Below are 17,422 nucleotides of genomic sequence, written 5' to 3'. Positions count from 1 at the left end.
CAGTTGAGGACTTGTGAGGCGTCTGTTTCTCAAACTAGACACTCTAATGTACTTGTCCTCTTGCTCAGTTGTGCACCGGGGCCTCCCACTCCTCTTTCTATTCTGGTTAGAGCCAGTTTGCACTGTTCTGTGAAGGGAGTACTTCACAGCGTTGTACGAGATCTTCAGTTTCTTGGCGATTTCTCGCATGGAATAGCCTTCATTTCTCAGAACACAAATAGACTGATGAATTTCAGAAGAAAGTTCTTTGTTTCTGGCCATTTTGAGCCTGTAATCGAACCCACAAATGCTGATGCTCCAGATACTCAAATAGTCTAAAGAAGGCCAGTTGTATTGCTTCTTTAATCTGCACAACAGTTTTCAGCTGTGCTAACATAATTGCAAAAGGGTTTTCTAATGATCAATTCGCCTTTTAAAATGATAAACTTGGATTAGCTAACACAACGTGCTATTGGAACACAGGAGTGATGGTTGCTGATAATGGGCCTCTGTACGCCTATGTAGAAATCCCATAAAAAAATCTGCTGTTTCTAGCTACAATAGTCATTTACAACATTAGCAGTGTCTACACTGTATTTCAGATCAATTTTATGTTATTTGAATGGACAAAAAAAATAGCTTTTCTTTCAAAAACAAGGACATTTCTAATTTGAACAGTAGTGTATATTACATTTGTTTTAGGCCTATTTGAGCTGTTGCCTATGCTGTCTTACAAAATCACAATTTTAGTAGTTGTTCAAAGTAAATAAGGCATACTTTTATGACTGCTGAATACCAATTATCAATCACTTAGATCATGTATTTTCAGGTAGAGATACCTCATGAAGCAACTGCTCTCTATTCCTCTCGAGCACGCATTCTTCTGTCTCTTCTTGCCATCTCTGTGTTTGCACCATAGAGATAGATATAGGACTCATCTTTATATCTATTCCATTATAGCATCTGTGATAGCTTGGGCAGCGCCATTGAGGCTACACACCATAGGAATCCCCACCCAGTTGAAAACTTTGACTACTTTAAAATGGTGGAAACATGGTGGAAGCCCTCTATGGCGCTGCCCATGCTAAAACAGCCTTTTGGCCACGAGAGACCTCTATCATTGTCCATGGTCTGCACGACACAGAACGGACAAGTATGCGCGCAGTGGATGATGGTCATTGTTGTTAATTACCACATTTTCTGTTCTAAACTATGTAGAATATTGGCTAATTGGAAACTACAACTCCCTACTACATTGTTCAGTTCGGGCCTGATCTGAGTTATCTCTAGAGATAAAAACTGAACAAAATGGAATTCAAATAATTGAACAGATGTCAGTCAATTAGTTGTTTAAAAAACGAAATTGAACAGAAATGTAAATTAATCGCTCAGCACTAACAGGCATTTTATAGTATGCAATGGTCATCACCAGCCATTTTTACTGTGATTTTTTTGTTTGTTACATAGGGGCTATCATTTCTATCTGTGCATGAATGCATCCAACTCAGGGTGCGTTCGTAAATTCATCAGTTATTCTGCGCTGTGGCACACTCAGAGTGCTCGGAAATCGGAGTAGTTAGCCAGAGTGAATTTACGAACGTCACCCTCAGTTTCCCTACCAGAAAACACGTGATACCATCAAGTTTTGTGTATTCACCCACTCAAATTCAGGAGACTGAAGTGCGGATGCCTTGAGTGCATTTTGCAAGTGTTGGCTCACTTGACCGCAATCTAAAAGAACTCCGTCCTCTTTGTATTCACACTGCTCTTGCCTTTGAACGAGAACTCAACTCTTTTGCCAGTTCACTTCACCTATTTTGTGGTTCGAGTCTTCACATTGCTATGTTTATAAAGGATCCAAGATCTTTTTCCAACATTCACTGACTGTTATTTAACTAGGCAAGTCAGTTAAGAACAATGACGGCCTACCGGGGAGCAATGGGTTAACTGCCTTGTTCAGGGGCAGAACAACTGATTTTTACCTTGTCTGCTCAGGGATTCGATCCAGCAACCTTTTGGTTACTGGCACAATGATCTAACCACTAGGCTACCTGCCAGCCAAATACACTCTGGGTTTTTACAAAGTGCAGGACAAATCAAATCAACCTTTATTTATACAGCACATTTCAGACAATGTGTTTCACAGGAATGAAACTAATAAAACGATGAAAATAAAAACATAAATATTTACTACACAACTAACATAAGAGGATAAAAAAGAATAACAATATAAATGAATGACTATTTTATTTTTATTTTTTGTATTTTTTATTTCACCTTTATTTAACCAGGTAGGCAAGTTGAGAACAAGTTCTCATTTACGACTAAAAAGCATCCTAAAGAAAATCAAAGCTAAAAAGTTGTGTTTTAAGATCTCTTTTAAATATGTCCACAGTTTTGGCCCCCTCAGGTTCTCTGGCAGGGTATTCCAGAGGCTGGGGGCATAGTAACTAAAGGCTGCATCTCTGTCACGAATCCCATCGAAGGTGGCTCCCCTGCCTGCTCGGGCGGCGCTCGGCGGTCGTCGTCACCGACCTACTAGCCGCCGCTGATCCTTTTTTCCTTTTCGTTTGGTATGTCTTATTGTTTGCACCTGTCCCTCATTTGTTTTTTTTGATTTTTGTTATTTAAGCCTGGTTAGCCCGCCCAGTGTTGTGCGGGATTATTTTACGTCAGGTTGTATTTTATCGTTGGATGTGCTGGCGATTTATTACTTGTTATTAATTGCATGCTGTGCACCTGTTTTGGGCAATTTACCCACGCCGTTTGTGTTGGCGTTGATCGTGTTAGCTTTTTTTGTTCAAAATAAACACGAAGTTCTGTACCTCTGCTCTCTGCGCCTGACTCCTACCACCACTCCTAGCAACACTCTGACAGAATCCCGCACCTGCTATGGAGTCAGCAGGAGCAGCCTCCCCTCCTCTCCCATCGATGGAGGAACGGGTCCTTCACCATACCACCATCCTCCACCGAATCGGCTCAGCGATGGAGCAGATGATGGAAAGGATGGACCGATGGGAGAGGAGTGGCCTCCCTACCGCATCCCCAGCACCCAATCCCCCTCCACCATCTACCCCTCCACCGACGTCCGGATCCGGAGCCCTACGCCTGGCTCTCCCCAGGGAGTACGATGGAGCGGCGGCTGGGTGCCAGGGGTTCCTGCTACAGTTGGATTTGTACCTGGCTACCGTTCATCCAGCTCCCTCGGGAGAGGAGAGCGAAAGCGTCCTCGTCTCCTGCTTAACGGGACGTGCCCTGGAGTGGGCCAACGCAGTGTGGTATGGCCCAGACTCGGCAAGGGATCATTACCCCGAGTTCACCCGCCGTTTCCGGGCCGTGTTCGACCACCCAGCTGAAGGCCGGGCGGCGGGTGAACGGCTGTTCCACCTGCATCAGGAGACGAGGAGCGCACAGGACTTTGCTCTGGAGTTCCGGACCTTGGCTGCTGGAGCGGGGTGGAACGACAGGGCCCTGATGGACCACTATAGGTGTAGCCTCCGGGAGGACGTCCGCCGTGAGCTAGCCTGTCGGGACACTACCCTGTCACTTGATGAACTGATCGACATGTCCATTCGTCTTGACAATCTGCTGGCTGCACGCGGGCGTCCAGACGGGGCCCTGTTGGTTCCACCTCCAGGTCCTCCAGCTCCCATACCTATGGAGCTAGGAGGGGCAGCGTCCAGGGTGTGTCCCCAGTGTGGTCGGAGAGGACACACTACCGACCGGTGCTGGGGGAGCTCCTCTGGGAATCGGGATGGCAGGCGGAGCACTCCTCGTCCATCTCAGGTGAGTAAGCACCAACCTCACCCAGAGCCCCCTGTTGGTCACATGTTCGTTTTAGTAACTTTCCCCTTGTTTTCTCCCTCTTTCCAGCATAAGGCGCTAGTCGATTCAGGCGCAGCTGGAAACTTTATGGATCGTGGGCTCGCATTAAGGCTAGGGATTCCCTTGGTATCGTTGGACCAACCTTTCCCCGTGCACTCCTTAGATAGCCGACCATTAGGGTCAGGACTGGTCAGGGAGGCCACGGTGCCACTGGACATGGTAACGCAGGGGGATCATGGGGAACGGATTAGTCTCTTCCTCATTGATTCTCCTGCGTTTCCAGTGGTGCTGGGGATTCCCTGGCTGGCCAATCACAATCCCAATATTTTGTGGAGACAGGGGGTTCTCAGAGGGTGGTCAGAGGAGTGCTCAGGCAGGTGTAAGGGAGTTTCCATCGGTGCGACGACGGTGGAGAGTCCAGACCAGGTTTCCACAGTGCGCATTCCCTCAAAATATGCCGATTTGGCTATCGCCTTCTGTAAAAAGAGGGCGACCCGATTACCACCTCATCGACGAGGGGATTGCGTGATAAATCTCCAGGTAAACGCTGCACTTCCCAGGAGTCATGTGTACCCATTGTCACAGGAGGAGACGTTGGCTATGGAGACATATGTCACGGAATCTCTGAGACAGGGGTATATACGGCCCTCCATGTCACCCGTCTCCTCGAGTTTCTTTTTCGTGAAGAAAAAGGATGGAGGTTTGCGCCCGTGCATTGATTATAGAGGTCTAAATTCCATCACAGTAGGGTTCAGTTACCCGCTACCTCTCATCGCTACGGCGGTGGAATCATTTCACGGCGCGCGGTTTTTCACGAAACTGGACCTCAGGAGCGCTTACAATCTGGTGCGTATCCGGGGAGGAGACGAGTGGAAAACCGCATTCAGTACCACATCGGGCCACTATGAGTACCTCGTCATGCCGTACGGGTTAAAGAATGCTCCAGCCGTCTTTCAATCCTTTGTTGACGAGATTCTCAGGGACCTGCACGGGCAGGGGGTGGTGGTGTATATTGACGACATCCTGATTTATTCCGCCACCCGCGCCGCGCATGTCTCCCTGGTGCGCAAGGTGCTTGGGCGACTGCTGGAGAATGACCTGTACGTCAAGGCTGAGAAATGTGAGTTTTTCAAACGAGCCGTTTCCTTCCTGGGGTATCGCATTTCCACCTCGGGGGTGGTGATGGAGGATGACCGCGTTAAAGCCGTGCGTAATTGGCCGACTCCGACCACGGTAAAGGAGGTGCAGTGGTTTTTAGGGTTTGCCAATTACTACCGGAGGTTTATCCGGGGCTTTGGTCAAGTTGCGGCTCCCATTACCTCACTGCTGAAGGGGGGTCCGGCGCACTTGCGCTGGTCAACAGAGGCGAACAGAGCGTTCAGTCGCCTGAAGGAGCTGTTTACCGTTGCTCCAGTGCTGGCTCATCCGGATCCCTCTTTGGCATTCATAGTGGAGGTGGACGCGTCCGAGACTGGGGTGGGGGCCGTGCTATCACAGCGCTCGGGCACGCCACCCAAACTTCGCCCGTGCGCTTTCTTTTCTAGGAAGCTGGGGCCGGCGGAGCAGAACTATGACGTGGGGGACAGGGAGTTGTTAGCTGTGGTCAAGGCTCTGAAGGTGTGGAGACATTGGCTTGAGGGGGCTAGGCACCCTTTCCTCATCTGGACTGACCACCGTAATCTCGAGTACATCCGGGCAGCTAGGAGACTGAATCCGCGTCAGGCCAGGTGGGCCATGTTCTTTACCCGTTTCCGGTTCACGATCTCTTATCGGCCAGGTTCACAGAACACGAAGGCCGACGCACTGTCCCGCCTATATGACACCGAGGAGAGGGCCATCGATCCGGCTCCCATTCTTCCGGCGTCGTGTTTGGTAGCTCCGGTGGTATGGGAGCTGGACGCGGAGATCGAGCGGGCGTTACGGTCGGAACCTGCACCATCGCAGTGTCCGGCAGGTGTTCAGTACGTACCGCTTGGTCTCCGTGATCGATTGATTCGACGGGCCCATAATCTCCCCTCTTCGGGTCACCCTGGGATTGAGAGGACAGTGCGGAACCTGAGGGGAAAGTACTGGTGGCCCACCTTGGGTAAGGACGTGCGGTTCTATGTTTCCTCCTGCTCGGTGTGCGCTCAGAGCAAGGCTCCTCGACACCTGCCTAGAGGGAAATTACACCCCCTCCCCGTTCCACAGCGGCCGTGGTCACACTTGTCAGTGGACTTCCTCACTGACCTTCCCGTATCTCAGGGGAACACCACTATCCTGGTCGTTGTGGATCGGTTCTCGAAGTCCTGTCGTCTCATCCCGTTGCCCGGTCTCCCTACGGCTCTGCAGACTGCGGAGGCACTGTTTACCCATGTCTTCCGGCACTACGGGGTGCCCGAGGACATCGTTTCTGATCGGGGTCCCCAGTTCACGTCCAGAGTTTGGAGGGCGTTCATGGAACGTTTGGGGGTCTCGGTCAGCCTGACCTCGGGTTTTCACCCCGAGAGTAATGGGCAGGTGGAGAGGGTGAACCAAGAGGTGGGTAGGTTTCTAAGGACGTATTGCCAGGACCGGCCCAGAGAATGGGCGAGATACGTGCCATGGGCAGAAATAGCCCAAAATTCTCTACGGCACTCATCTACCAACATGTCACCGTTCCAGTGCGTGTTGGGCTACCAGCCGGTCCTGGCTCCATGGCACCAGAGCCAGACCGAGGCTCCTGCGGTGGAGGATTGGGTGCAGCGCTCGAAGGACACCTGGAGAGCCGTCAAGGACGCACTCACAAAGGCGAGTGGACGGCAAAAGAAGAGCGCTGACCAGCACCGCAGTGAGACCCCTGTGTTTGCACCAGGGGATCGAGTCTGGCTCTCGGCTAGAAACCTGCCCCTCCGCTTGCCCTGCCGGAAGCTGGGCCCGCAGTGTGTAGGGCCGTTTAAAGTCCTGAGGAGGATAAACGAGGTGTGTTACCGATTACAACTTCCATCTTACTACCGTATTAACCCCTCGTTTCATGTGTCTCTCCTCAGGCCGGTGGTGGCTGGTCCCATGCAGGAAGGTGAGGTGCTGGAGGTTCCTCCCCCCCCGCTGGACATTGGGGGGTCCCCGGCGTATAGGATACGCGCCATTCTGGACTCCAGACTTCGGGGGGGGGGGCCTACAGTACCTCGTCGACTGGGAGGGGTACGGCGCGGAGGAGAGGTGCTGGGTACCCAGGAGGGACATTTTGGACCCCCCACTACTGAGGGAGTTCCACCGCCTTCATGGGGATCGCCCTGCACCTCGTCCTCCGGGTCGCCCTCGAGGTCGGTGGCGGCGCGCTGCGGGAGCCGCGCGTCAGGAGGGGGGTACTGTCACGAATCCCATCGAAGGTGGCTCCCCTGCCTGCTCGGGCGGCGCTCGGCGGTCGTCGTCACCGACCTACTAGCCGCCGCTGATCCTTTTTTCCTTTTCGTTTGGTATGTCTTATTGTTTGCACCTGTCCATCATTTGGTTTTTTGATTTTTGTTATTTAAGCCTGGTTAGCCCGCCCAGTGTTGTGCGGGATTATTTTACGTCAGGTTGTATTTTATCGTTGGATGTGCTGGCGATTTATTACTTGTTATTAATTGCATGCTGTGCACCTGTTTTGGGCACTTGGCAATTTACCCACGCCGTTTGTGTTGGCGTTGATCGTGTTAGCTTTTTTTGTTCAAAATAAACACGAAGTTCTGTACCTCTGCTCTCTGCGCCTGACTCCTACCACCACTCCTAGCAACACTCTGACAATCTCCATGCCTCTTGGTCCTAGGCTTTGGGATAGTTAAAAGGCCAGCAAAGCACCACCACACCTCCTCCTCCATGCTTCACGGTGGGAACCACACATGTGGAGATCCTCCGTTCACCTACTCTGCATCTCACAAAGATGGTTGGAAGCAAAAATATCTCATTTGGACTCATCAGACCAAAGGACAGATTTCTCCCAGTCTAATGTCCATTGCTGGTGTTTCTTGGCCCAAGCAAGTCTCTTCTTATTATTGGTGTCCTTTAGTATTGGTTTCTTTGCAGAAAATCGACCATGAAGGCCTGATTCACGCAGTCTCATCTGAACAGTTGATGTTGAGATGTGTCTGTTACTTGAACTCTGTGAAGCATTTACTTGGGCTGCAATCTGAGGTGCAGTTAACTCTGATGAACTTATCCTCTGCAGCAGAGGTAACTCTGGGTCTTTGTTTCCTGTGCTGAGAGACAGTTTCGTCATAGCGCTGGTTGGTTTTTGCGACTGCACTTGAAGAAACTTTCAAAGTTCTTTAAATGTTTTGGATTGACTGACCTTCCTGTCTTTAAGTAATAATGGACTGTCGTTTTTCTTTGCTTATTTGAGCTGTTCTTGCCATAATATGGACTTGGTCTTTTACCAAATAGGGCTATCTTCTGTATACCACCCCTACATTGTTACAGCACAACTGATTGGCTCAAACACATTAAAAAGGAAAGAAAATCCACAAATGTACTTTTAACAAGGTACACCTGTTAATTGAAATGCATTCCAGGTGACTACCTCATAAAGCTGGTTGAGAGAATGCCTAAAGTGTGCAAAGCTGTCTTCAAGGCAAAGGGTGGCTACTTTGAAGAATCTGAAATATAAAATTACATTTTGATTTGTTGAACACTTTTTTTGGTTACTACATGATTCCATATGTGTTATTGCATAGTTTTCATGTCTTCACTATTATACTACAATGTAGAAAATAGTAAAAATAATGAAAACCATGCAGTGAGTAGGTGTGTCCAAATGTTTTTCTGGTACTGTATATATACAGTACCCACTTACATTTTGGATGCTAATAGATTGCATTTAGTTAAAAGATGAGACATAATAATTGTAATCAGGAGATACTATTAACATAAATATTATTGCTAACAGAATAAATAGCAGAATAATAACTACAGATTATATAATGATGTAATTGAAAATTGTGTACCCAATGTAGGCTACTGCCCCTTTAAGAGATAAAACTGATTTTGTACCCTATGTTGTGATTCTCACCAAATATGTTGATGTCTTCTCAAACTATTCAAACCCCACAAGCTAATAAAAAAAGTTTCTAAAGTTATCTTTATAGACCACATATTGCTAACAAATAATATGGACTAAAAACTCAAATCTAATCAATATCCAAAAACAGCAGACATTTTTTTTCAGAGGACCTGCACATCACCATCTTCTCTCCTTTCTAGCACCAATGTGAGGGGTTATGGCAGCGGAAACAGTATTGCAGTATTCTAGTGTGTTGTGTGGGAATAATGACAAGAGAACATGGGGAGCTTTGTGTTCACAATGCCCTTAAAAAGCGAACCGGGCCTAGGAATTCAAGCTAACCGAACTCAGACCACCTCTCCAGATGGTCTCAGTTCGGTTCGCTTCTGGGGCTTTTTTGAGGGGTCTGATTTCTTTCGAACCGAACTGAGTTCACAAAAATTGTCTGAAAGGGACCTAGTGTGAAAACACCCTTGTAGTACAAGAACCTTACATGTTCTGTTCAGAGGCAAATTAACTAATACTCTAAATGTGAATTGATTTTCAATTGCAGCCCTCTACTTTCATATCACATCGGCCAGAGGATACTATTGTCAATAGGCTCTAAAGGTAGTTAGCGTCTTAGCCCCGCCCAGACCACGGGTCCTGCCACGGAGCCGGGTAGAACGCCGTGCCCGGACTGGGCCTCGGCGCAGAGGAAGGCTCCGGCCATGGAGCTGAGTTGGCCGCCGTGCCTGGACTGGGCACCGGCGCAGAGGGAGGCTCCTGCCCTGGCTCGGGACTGTACGCCTTGCCTGGAAGCTCCGGACCGTTGACCCCCGTTGGAGGCTCCGGAATGTTGACCGTCGCAGGGGGTTCCGGACTGTGGACCGTCGCAGGAGGTTCCGGACTGTGGACCGTCGCAGGGGATTCCGGACTGTGGACCGTCGCAGGGGGTTCCGGACTGTGGACCGTCGCAGGGGGTTCCGGACTGTGGACCGTCGCAGGGGGTTCCGGACTGGGGACCGTCGCCGGAGGCTGTTAAACTGGTGACACACACTTCAGGGCGAGTGCACGGAGCAGGCACAGGATGTACCGGACTGGGGAGGTGCACTGGAGGCCTGATGCGTGGAGCCGACACAGGTTGCACCGGACTCGTGACACGCTCTTCAGGGCGAGTGCGGGGAGCAGGCACAGGACGTACCGGACTGGGGAGGCACACTGGAGGCCTGATGTGTGGGGCTGGTACAGGTTGCACCGGACTGGTGACACACTCTTCGGGGCGAGTCTGAGGAGCAGGCACAGGACGTACTGGACTGTGGAGGCATACTGGAGGTCTGGTGCGTAGAGCCGGCACAAATTGTCCCGGACAGATGACATACTCCGCACGGCGAGTGCGGGGAGCTGGCACAGAACGTACTGGGCTGTGGAGGCGCACTGGAGACCTGGTGCGTAAAACCGGCACAAATTGTTCCGGAACGGTGACACACACCTCAGGGCGAGTGCGTGGAGGAGACACAGGACGTACCGGACTGGGGAGGCGCACTGGAGGTCAGATGCGTGAAACCGGTGCAGATGACACCGGACTGGTGTCACCGGACTGGTGGGGGCACACCGGACGTGTGCCCCCACCAACAACAACAAATTTGGGCCGTATTTTGGGCTGTCTTTGTGGCCACGAACCCCGGCGTCGTCGCTGTCCTCCCTTCTCTCCTTGCGTCTGCTGCTCCTGCCAAGGAAGGCAATCCTGTCCTGCCAGGATTTCCTCCCAAGTCCAGGATACACTCTCCTCCTTGGCACGCTGTTTGGTCCTGTTGTGGTGGGATCTTCTGTCACAATTGTGTGGAGAGACAGACCAAGGCGCAGCGTGCTCTGAGTTCCACATATTTTATTAAGCAAAACTTTGAACAAAACAAATAAAGAAACAACGAACCGTGACTTCAGAGGTGCTACATGCACTAACTCAAAACAAGATCCCACAAAAACCAGTGGGGAAATGGCTGCCTAAATATGATCCCCAATCAGAGATAACGATAAACAGCTGCCTCTGATTGGGAACCATACCAGGCCAACATAGACATAAAACAACCTAGATAACCCATCCTAGTCACACCCTGACCTAACCAACATAGAGAATAAAAGGCTCTCTATGGTCAGGGCGTGACAATACTAATGCTAGCTGATCTAAAGCATACCTTCCTGTCACCTAATTAACATACTCAGTGGTCACAAAGGCCAGGGTTCAGAACCGGATCACTCAGTACTTCTTCATATTCAGAGGAGTAGCTTTCATTCCACTCATATGGCACAGAGTGGAATAACATGGCAGTTTCTGTGCAGGGACTCTGCTGTGTATGTACTGTATGTTCCCTCACATGCAGTCCTGAGACAGGTTGAGTGTTTATGGGGTTCAATTTCAATGTCTTCAGGGCAGAGATGAGCTTTCCATTCATTAGGTTTACTGTGCCAGCTGCTTCCTGTGGTGTGCCAATGTCTCTTTTTCATTAATTGTACATTGTACATGAGTTGGAAAATCAAGGTAATACATTTTTTTTGTTATGTGCTAATATCTTTGTAGCATTATATTTATCAGTCAGTCAGCTAATATCAGTTTCATCATAAGCATCCTATTTTAATTAGATTAGCAGTCAAGTATGATCGACCTGACACACCACCCACCACTCCCCCACACACACACTTTATGTAACAATGATTCAATAATGTTGGATCTTGTCTATATTGATTATTTCACTACAACAACAACAAAAAATCATTTTGGGGCTGAACAGTTTCAAGAAAGAAATAATGGTGCAACTTCTGGTCTAACAATATTCCCATTAGAATACTACAGTATGAGTCATAATACCCATAAAACATAGCAGTCAAACAAGGAGTTTGTTCCAATCATTTTTCTATCATTAATTTTAGAAACTCTTAAAATAAAGGTTGAGTGTCGTGTAGGCTTACCCTGGAGTGACGTTTTGATAATTGTGTAACTCTCTCTAGGACAAGGTGACTTGTATCAATATATTTGCCTGTATTTACCCGCAGAAAATGAAATGCTAAATAGCTGCTAATGTGGCTATCATAAAGAACTGCAAATACCATTGTGTTCTGGACGAAACTGCCGAATCGAGGCAATTTATTTGTTTTATTAGGATCCCCATAAGCCGACACCAGTGGCGAAAGCTAGTCTAACTGGGATCTGACACAACGAAAAAGACATTACAGACAAAAGACTTTACAATTTACATACTGTACATTGAAAAACATTAACATGTAGTGTGTGTGGGTGCGTGTGCATCTATCAGTTACACATACATGTCAGTACATACACACAAAAAGTAGGTCATTTGGGGGAGAGACGTTATGCCATAAGGTGTTGCTTTATTGGTTTTTTTAAACCAGGTTTTTCTGTTCACTTGCGCTATAAAAGATGGAAGGGAGTTCCATGCACTCATGGCACTCATTGGTTTTTGCTCTGACATGCACTGTCAACTATGGGACCTTAAATAGACAGGTGTGAGCCTTTCCAAATCATGTCCAATCAATTGAATTTACCACAGGTGGACTCCATTCAAGTTATAGAAACATCTCAAGGATGATCAATGGAAACAGGATGCACCTGAGCTCAATTTCGAGTCTCATAGCAAAGGGTCTGAATACTTATATAAATAAGGTATTTCTGTTTTTTATTTTTAATAGATTTGCAAAAAAAGATTTAAACCTGTTTTTGCTTTGTCATTTTGGGGTATTATTATGTGTAGATGAGGATTTAAAAAAAAAAATGTAATCAATTTTAGAATAAGGCTGTAACGTAACAAAATGTGGAAAAAGTGAAGTGGTCTGAAGACCTTCCCAATGCTATAGCTATTAAATACTATAGCTACTGCACAGTGTCACTGTTGAAAATCAACTCCGATAACAAATGCTTGTATATTTTCAATTTCAGAGCTGTAATTTAAAAAAATATTTTCACTAATTGCCAATCTGTTTTTGAGGTATTATTCTTATCCGTACTATTTCTGTATTTATTATGTAACAGTTGATGCGGTGCATTTTCTGAAAAAATATCATTTAATCTCAGTGGATAAATAGAGCCAACTGTTATTGTAAATCCTCACCTTCTATCCGTAATGTGTGTGTGCTATTTAAATAATAGAATTAATGGGAAACCGAGACGGACATATTCAATCTCAATTGTGTTTAGGGACATATTCAATATCTCCCTATCCCAGTCTGCTGTCCCCACTTGCTTCAAGATGTCCACAATTGTTCCTGTACTCAAGAAAGCAAAAGGTAACTGAACTAAATGACTATCGACCTGTAACACTCACATCTGTCATCATGAAGTGCTTTGAGAGGCTAGTTAAGGACCATATCACTTCTACCTTACCTGACACCCTAGACCTACTTCAATTTGCATACCGCCCCAATAGATCCACAGACGATGCAATCGCCATCGTACTGCACACTGCGTGCTCAGCCCACTCCTGTACTCCCTGTTCACCAATGACTGTGTGGCCATGCACGCCTCCAACTCAATCATCAAGTTTACAGATGACACAACAGTAGTAGGCCTGATTACCAACAATGATGAGACAACCTACAGGGAGGAGGTGAGGGTCCTGGCGGAGTGGTGCCAGGAAAATAACCTCACACTCACACTCAACGTCAACAAAACGAAGGAGCTGATCGTGGACTTCAGGAAACAGCAGAGGGAAGCACGCACCTATCCACATTGGGGAGAAGGTGAAAAGCTTCAAGTTCCTCAGCGTACACATCACTGACAATCTGAAATGGTACACCCACACAGACAGTGTGGTGAGGAAGGTGCAATAGCGCCTCTTCAACCACAGGAGGCTGAAGAAATTTGGCTTGGCCTTTAAGACCCTCACAAACTTTTACACATGCACAATTGAGAGCATCCTCTCTGACTGTATCACCACCTGGTACGGCAACTGCACCACCCGCAACCGCAGGGCTCTCCAGAGGGTGGTGCGGTCTGCCCAACGCATCACCGGGGGCACACTGCTTTCCCTCCAGGACACCGACAGCACCCAATGTCACAGGAAGGCCAAAAAGATCATCATCAAGGACATCAAGCACCCTAGCCACCCGATCGACAGCCTGTTCACCCCACGAGCATCCAGAAGGTGAGGTCAGTACAGGAAACTGAAAAACAGCTTCTATCTCAAGGCCATCAGAATGTTAAATAGCCATCACTAGCAGGTTCCCACCCGGTTACTGTGGCACAGCAGTGCATCTCAGTGCAAGAGGTGTCACTACAGTCCCTGGTTCGTATCCAGGCTGAAATACATCCCATAGGGTGGCGCTCAATTGGCCCAGCGTCGTCCGGGTTTGGCCATCATTGTAAATAAAAATACTCAACCTGCACCTTAGAGGCTGCTGCCCCTAAATAAACTGAGCAAAAAAAGAAACGTCCCTTTTTCAGGACCCTGTTTTTCAAAGATAAGATTCGTAAAAATCCAAATAACTTCACAGATCTTCAATATAAAGGGTTTAAATACTGTTTCCCATGCTTGTTCAATGAACCATTAACAATTAATCTGTGGAACAGTCGTTAAGACACTAACAGCATACAGACAGTAGGCAATTAAGGTCACAGTTATGAAAACTTAGGACACTAAAGAGGCCATTTTACTAACTCTGAAAAACACCAAAAGAAAGATACCCAGGGTCCCTGCTCATCTGCGTGAACATGCCGTAGGCATACTGCAAGGAGGCATGAGGACTGCAGATGTGGCCAGGGCAATAAATTGCAATGTCCGTACTGTGAGACACCTAAGACAGCGCTACAGGGAGACAGGACGGACAGCGGATCTTCCTCGCAGTGGCAGACCATGTGTAACAACACCTGCACAGGATCAATACATCCGAACATCACACCTGCGGGACAGGTACAGGATGGCAACAACAACTGCCAGAGTTACACCAGGAACGCACAATCCCTCCATCAGTGCTCAGACTGTCTGCAATAGGCGGAGAGAGGCTGGACTGAGTGCTTGTAGGCCTATTGTAAGGCAGGTCCTCACCAGACATCACCGGCAATGACGTCGCCTATGGGCACAAACCCATCGTCGCTGGACCAGATAAGGACTGGCAAAAAGTGCTCTTCACTGACGAGCCGCGGTTTTGTCTCACCAGGGGTGATGATCAGATTCACGTTTATCGTCGAAGGAATGAGCGTTACACCGAGGCCTGTACTCTGGAGCGGGATCGATTTGGAGGTGGAGGGTCTGTCATGGTCTGGGGCAGTGTGTCATAGCATCATCGGACTGAGCTTGTTGTCATTGCAGGCAATCTCAACGCTGTGCATTACAGGGAAGACATCTTCCTCCCTCATGTGGTACCCTTCCTGCAGGCTCATCCTGACATGACCCTCTAGCATGACAATGCCACCAGCCATACTGCTCGTTCTGTGCATGATTTCCTGCAAGACAGGAATGTCAGTGTTCTGCCTTGGCCAGCGAAGAGCCCGGATCTCAGTCCCATTGAGCACGTCTGGGACCTGTTGGATCGGAGTGTGAGGTCTAGGGCCATTCCCCCCAGAAATGTCCGGGAACTTGCAGGTGCCTTGGTGGAAGAGTGGTGTAACACCTCACAGCAAGAACTGTCAAATCTACTGCAGTCCATGAGGAGGAGATGCACTGCAGTACTTAATACAGCTGGTGGCCACACCAGACACTGACTGTTACTTTCGATTTTGAACCCCCCTTTGTTCAGGGACACATTTTTCCATTTCTGTTAGGCACATGTCTGTGGAACTTGTTCAGTTTATGTCTCAGTTGTTGAATCTTATTATGTTCATACAAATATTTACACATGTTAAGTTTGCTGAAAATTAACACAGTTAACAGTTAGGGGATGTTTCTTTTTTTGCTGAATTTTCATAGATGTGGAATCACTGGTCACTTTAATAATGGAACACTAGTAACTTTAATTAATAACGTTTACATACTGCTTTACTCATTTCATATATAGCTTTCTATTCTACTGTGTTTTAGTCAATGCCACTCCAACATTGCTCCTCCTAATATTTACATATTTCTTAATTCCATTTGTGTGTATTGTTGTGAATTGCTAGATACTACTGCACTGTTGGATCTAGGAACGCAAGCATTTCGCTACATTCGCAATAACATCTGCTAAATATGTGTATGTGACCAATACAATTAATTGTATTTGATTTGAGAGAAGTAGCTAGTGTTTGCCTGTTGAAAACCATCCTTCAGTGCGGATGAACATAAATCAGGGTTGGTTGGGCCTTGGACAGGTTTAGCTTCATTCCATATGGGGAGGATTCGAGATTCCCATCTCGTTTTCTGCCCAATCTCTTTCCTGGTCCCATGCTCTTCAACCTACCTGTTTTTATTCATCTCTATGAGCGTCTCAACTCGCACAATGATGGACGTTGTCGAACATCCAACCCCATCCATTACGTCTTTCAAACCGACCAATCACCATCGTCTTTAGGTCGAAACCGAGCATCACGGTTAGTTGTATCTCTGTTTTGTGTGCCATGGACTCAGCCCAGTAATATTGACAATAGGGTGAAAAGAGATTACCCCAAATAAAACACTGTCAAAAGAAAATTAACCTAAAGTACAGAGGTGTGATGTAAACAAGTGATTTCCTTCATAACTAGGGAATGTGATTGACTCAGCTTAATATTTTTATACATCCGTATTTTGTTATTAATGGGACTCGGAGGATTATTTCGTTAGAAGGTAAAAGGTGCTCGTGGGTTTGGCTGTCTAATAAAGGCCAAGATAGTCTTTTCTGGTGTTTTTTCCGCTACTTGCGAGAGGCTACTTGTACGGGATTGGAAGCATTTTAGTTTAATATCGTCTAATACAGGATAACTACTTGCCACCGTCTTCGTTTCGAACCACAGAGCCTCAGAGGATCAAGGTAATGTACGATACGGCTCATTCTCGTTCGTCTGCAGCTATCTTGTTTCGGGTACGTGTGGTTCTAGTTAGCATTAGAAGCTAGATAGTTTCCATATCGAGAGATTAATGTTGAGCTCGTTTTCACAACTTGATGTCAGTAGAATACATATTAGAATACATATTTTTGCTAAATTAAATAGTTTTAAATGTTAGATGGCTATACAACGTTATGTAACACACACAGTACTCATTCCTGCAACGTTCATGTAACTCGCTAACATTTGTTAGCTACCTAGCTATGACTGGCTGACGAATTTAGCTAGCTCGATAGGTAACGTTAGCTAGCGAACGACCCAACATCATCACAGCTGGCTAACCGTTAGCTCACTTTCTGTCGTTACTAGCCATTAAATAACGATAATCTTATATTTTGCTCATATTACTACCAATATTACCGGTATTAAATTATATTGTGTTAAGACCAAAACAGTATATTGTAAGTACAGCTAGCTAACGACAAATACTGAAGAGGACGCTTGTTTTAGGTGGAAATGTCGGATGGCTAGGTTGCTAACGTTAGCACCAATTACTGTGATCTTGACTTCACTAGCTATACGTGTTTGTTCAAGATAAATAGAGTTGATGCTGAGCCTATGCTATCCACTAGTTATTATTATAGCAATACAACCGTCAACACTTGCATTGCGTTACGTTACATTGCATT

The 17,422-nt window shown here is 47.1% G+C and overlaps 1 protein-coding gene across 1 annotated transcript in view; it reads left to right on the top strand.

The window, feature by feature from the left end:
- Positions 1-16,291: 16,291 nt before the first annotated feature.
- Positions 16,292-17,422, top strand: part of ppp2r5eb (protein phosphatase 2, regulatory subunit B', epsilon isoform b) — a 37,742-nt gene continuing 36,611 nt past the window's right edge. The window contains exon 1 of the mRNA XM_029730050.1: positions 16,292-16,717. The gene's annotated coding sequence lies outside the window, so the exon portion shown is untranslated. The remainder of the gene's footprint in view (positions 16,718-17,422) is intronic.

This window comes from Salmo trutta, chromosome 33 (assembly GCF_901001165.1).
Source record: "Salmo trutta chromosome 33, fSalTru1.1, whole genome shotgun sequence".
Lineage (NCBI taxonomy): Eukaryota > Metazoa > Chordata > Actinopteri > Salmoniformes > Salmonidae > Salmo > Salmo trutta.
This window is presented reverse-complemented; position numbering and strand designations above follow the sequence as displayed.